Below are 5,044 nucleotides of genomic sequence, written 5' to 3'. Positions count from 1 at the left end.
CCTTCTGCTTAACATGCAATCATTCTGAGTAACATTCCTCTGTAGTAAGTCACCCAGTGTGAGAAACCGAATTAAAATCCAAACTGTTAGAGCTTTCCCTTCTGCGTTCTCATTCTTACCGTCTCAAAAGTGGCTCCTCACTGTTGAATGCGTTTTTTTCTTCTTCTGTTTTTCATTGTCATTGGTCTGTCCTAGCTTCATTAACTTCTCTCAGATTAAATATTAGCATTTTGATTCATATTTCTGACTGTAAGGCATACTATCTTTTCCTAAAATGCATATGTTATTATGTTGGACTCTGGCTTGAAACACTCAGCAGATTAAACTTTAAACTCATTTCCACGTGTTTACATTTTAAAGACTTGACTCTGAGAAGGTGCATAGCTTTCTGTTCAGCCTCGATTTGAACAAACTTTGATGTCCTACTCTGTTTGCTTTAATAGATTAGAACTATTTTGGGGAAGCCAAATTAAGGTGTGGCTGCTTGTCAAATTCAAGCATTTTATGTGAATCTCAAATTGTTCTTTGCTCTATTGTCAGCTTCCTCCTACTTTTTTCTGGTATGTTTGAAATAATGAATTAATTTCATTATTAGTTCTATATTTAAGAGATGAATTTGACATGAATTACAGAGAAAAATGCAGAGCTGACAGCAGGGTCTGGTGCGGTTGCCTTTATTTTTTCAGCTAGAAGTTGGGTGCCTCTTTTATTGGCTCACAGAGCAGAAGATAACACTCCTGTACACTCTCAGGGGTGGGTGGCTCTAACATACAAAAGCACGGGACAAGGCTTCTAGATTCTGCCATAGAACAGCAACAAACACACCAGATTGGGTTGATCATCGCTTCAAATGAAGGAATCTTTTTAAAAATGCAATGTTTCTCACTGCCCTTTACAATACCTGCCATTCTGGGTATGATACTTTTATTTTTGTTTAAAATATTTTTGTCCCAAAAATGTCTTGAAAAAGGACCAGTAGAACAGAGTCCCACTGCCATAAAAAGAATGGTCTCTCACACTCTGTGAAGTTCCATTTCACTTTGAACATTTATTGGACACACATACACACACATGCGTGCACACACACAGATACACACAGATACACACACACACACACATACACACACACACACACACACACACACACACACACACACACACACTATTTAACCTTAGAAGGGCTGGAATGACATTAGGAAGCAAGTGTGTGAGATAATGCAGAACAAGGGAATGTCAGCATACTTTCTCACAGATAGTGTAATCTTTTCTCATAATGGTTTCATACTCTAGTAACTAAAGGACTTGGTGTAATGAGATACAGCTGAGCTTGGGAAATTTCATCAACTGTCCGATTTCAAGTGATTTTATTCTTTCCTTAGCTTACAGCAGCACTGGGCTTTGATATTGAAATAAGAATAGGACATTGTGACATACTTTTTAAAATTCTGGTTCTTGCCATTCCAGAGATAATTTGTGCATTCCCAAGAAGCAGGTAAGATCAATATTCTTACAGATTACTTTGGTTTTTCTGTTGTTAAAGAATGAGAAATACCAAAATGATAAATGACTTGAAGGTTAACATAATGCAAATCAGAGCTACACTCATGCTTAAGATTATTAATTATTAATTCCCAGGATTATAGTCACTCATCAAGTCTCTTTTCTTCTGCAGTTTTCAGTCTATCACATAATGTACTAATGATATTCATAGTATGGTTAAATATAAAGTCCATTTGGGTTACTTTACATAACTTATTTATTTTTTCCACTTTGTTTTCTTCTTTTTACAACTCTCTTGAAATTTAATCTTTTTACAGAGGTTAAATAAACTATCACAACAGAAACTAAGCACTGGGTTTAAATAAGAGCAACATTTCTCACAGTAAAAAAATTCCAATTTTTCTTTATTTCTTTCTTTTTCACAAACAGCCACTTCGGGGTCAATTTACCACACCAAAGTAACAGTTGTTAAGATATAGTTGTGCTCAACCAAGCCACTTATCTGCTCTACAGTATAGTACTTGAAAGCAATCCTAAGGTTAAGATTCAGAACTGTTAAGAGACAAGACTTTGTGTTTTACAGTCACCTCAAAGGACGCATATTTCCTTCCCCAAACAGTCAAAGCTTAATTAAAAGACTGACCGATTGGAGAGTGGGATATGACTTTCTCACGTACTCTGGTGCCTCACATTTGACCATGTCCCCTGGAGGGGGAGACCTGGTGGCACTCAGAGGAAGGGCAGCAGGTTACCAAGAAGAGACTTGATACCCTATGAGCATATACAGGGGGAGGTAATCCCCCTCAGTCACAGTCATAGGGGAGGGGAAAAAGGGGAAAATGGGAGGGAGGGAAGAATGGGAGGATAGAAGGGATGGGATAACCATTGAGATGTAACAAGAATAAATTAATAATAATAAAAAAAAGACTGACCAATTTAATCTTTTGTCTTTGTCATAGCTTCAGTTCAAAGCACTAATATCCCCGGTTACATGGTCTATATCTTGTTTGATCTGGATGATACGGTCCAGGCAGGGGGGTTTGGGAAGGCAGGCTCTGCATTAGGGAGGAGGTGGTGTCCCTCTTGGTGCAGACCATATATACCAGGACTCATTCCTCCTGGTTGTGTAAATGAAGGGCTCAAAGTCCCTTGATCTTCTGTAAATTGGGATAAAGAGTTAAGATTGTAATGGTGAGGAGGGGGTGCAGTTACAGGTGGACCATCAGGCTGAGGTGGGGGCGGGTCCTAGAGGAGGATGATTCATATAAGGTGGCATCTGGGCAATGATATGTCCAGGGGGAGGGGTTATTGGTAGTGGAGAAGAGGTCATTGGTGGAGGTGGGGCTTGGCTATATACCAAGTAAGGAGTACCAGCAGCCTGGGGGAGGAGGTGGCATTGGATGGCTTTTGGTGGTGGAGGAGGTGGGGGTGGTGTATAATGTTGCTGTGGAGGCATAATAGGATGAGGGTGCGACACCCTGATACTCAGCATGACAGTGAGCAGGTGCTGGGGCAGGAGGCGGTGGTTCTCTAGCCCATGAACTTGAGTCACCCTGAATAGGGACAGTTATTAAATTGCTGTGTTTTCTTGTTGAAACACGAAAAGTCTCCTGACTGACCAAAGGAGGTGGAGGTGGAGCCATGGACAATTCTGCTGGAGGAACACGAGTATCCTCATGTGGCCGATTATAGTGCTCATGTGGCACATGTTGCAACGAAGGTGGAGGCATCACGATGGGGTGCTTTGGAGGCATATGGCTCATATGGTGCTTGTCTGGCGGCATTATGAAATGATGGGGGCATCTCAGTTGGTGGTGGGGCAATAGGAAGATGAACATTCTCAAGTGAAGCATGGGTAACAGGCTTTCCAGCTCTCATATGGCAATGGTTGATATGAGCTTGTAAGCCTCTCTGAGACAGATATGTTCTCTTGTAACCTTGAACAATGCTATACATGAAGACAGAACCTCACATGCATTGTTCAATCAGCTGCGCACCATCACTACAACCTGGGCACATAGGAAAAAACATGCTTGCGTAGAATCATTCTCCCATAGACTTTGATAGGAAATTCACATTTGTCACAGAAATGAACTGCTGTATTATCCTTTTCACCTAGGATATTTATCTTAAAATACCCAAAAAAGTTGTCCTGGAAATCTTTCCTGATTTCCAAAGAGCTCACCTCCTTTATAGTCATATTGTTGTTCTTCATTATAATCAAATCCTTCTGGTGGGGCTTTGCAGGCATCCTGCTAATAATCCTTTGAATTCGAGGTGCAAGTTTAATTGTGTTGGTTTGTTTGGAGATGAGTTTTATAGAAATTCTTCTGCAAACATCAATACCACACAAGGATCCAGAACTATGACTGCCTTGTAACTCATTGTCAGTGTGACCCATGCTTTGGCTCACCTGTTTATTCCCATTTTCCTGTGTGTTTATTATTGTATGCATGTATAAATTCCTGAGGATGTACATGCCCATGTGTGCATGTGCACATGGAGAACTGAAGCTTATGTGGAAAGTCATCTTCTATTGCTTTTTCATCTAATTCACTGAAGCAGTGTCCTTAGCATCTTAGTCTAACTTAGAGCTTGCCGGTATGGCTAGGTACACTAAGGGACTTTCTCCGGGGACTCCTTGTGTCTGCCTTCTGAGGCAATAATTACAGGCAGAATTCAACACCTGCCAGTGGTTTTACGGGTTCTGGGTATCTGAACTGTGTTCCTCATGTTTGTACACCCAGTGCTTTTCTACTGTGCAACCTTACCAGGCCAAATTAGGCTATTTATGACAGAACTGGGAGGTTTGAGTTCTAATTTCTAGTAGTGTGTGTGTGTGTGTGTGTGTGTGTGTGTGTGTGTGTGTGTGAAGACCAGAGGAGCTAGGTGGCTTCCTTATTTGCTTTCCACCTTTTTTGAAAAGGTCTCTCACTGAACCTGGAGCACCTCAAATTCAGCATGGTTAGCTGGCTGACTGAGTTCCAGGGAGGCTCTTGTCTCTACCTGTCCGGTTCTAGGATTACAATGTGCCAGCATGCTGGGGATCTGAACTCAAGTTTGTGTCCAGCAAGCACTTTATTGACTGAGCAATCACTCCAGTCCTCTCATTACTGCTTTAAAGTTGGTTCAAGGTTAACATTTCTAGAATTTATTTTATTTACTTCTAAAATCAAACTATGAAAATTAATTAACTAAATTAAAGTTAGTAGATAGCTTCAATTGACTTACTAAGTGCAGATTTTACAATCAGGTTTCTTATTTTTCTCTTAAGGTAGTAAAAAGAACGTGCTCCAGAAAAGGTGCCTGTACTGGCTAGTTTTATGTCAACTTGACACAAGCTAAAGTCATCTTAGAGGAAGGAATCTTGGTTAAGAAAACACCTCCATTCGATCAGGCTGCAGGTGAGCCTTGTAGGACATTAGAAAAAATAAGCAATTGATGAGGGAGGGCCCATCCCATTCCTGTGCTGGTGGTGCTCCTTCTGGGCTCTGTCAGAAAACAGGCCGAGTGAGTCAAGAAGAGCAAGCCTACAAGCAGCACT

At 40.9% G+C, this 5,044-nt stretch overlaps 1 pseudogene across 1 annotated transcript; it reads right to left on the bottom strand.

The window, feature by feature from the left end:
* Window positions 1–2,439: 2,439 nt before the first annotated feature.
* On the bottom strand, window positions 2,440–3,901 carry LOC311589234 (E3 ubiquitin-protein ligase Hakai-like; annotated as a pseudogene). Its single transcript has one exon. The product of its transcript is annotated as an E3 ubiquitin-protein ligase Hakai-like (transcript).
* Window positions 3,902–5,044: the final 1,143 nt, after the last annotated feature.

Source organism: Acomys minous, assembly GCF_964271855.1.
Source record: "Acomys minous genome assembly, chromosome: 18".
Classification (NCBI taxonomy): Eukaryota; Metazoa; Chordata; class Mammalia; order Rodentia; family Muridae; genus Acomys; species Acomys minous.
The sequence above is the reverse complement of the archived record's forward strand: the minus strand, read 5'-3'. Positions and strand labels throughout refer to the sequence as shown.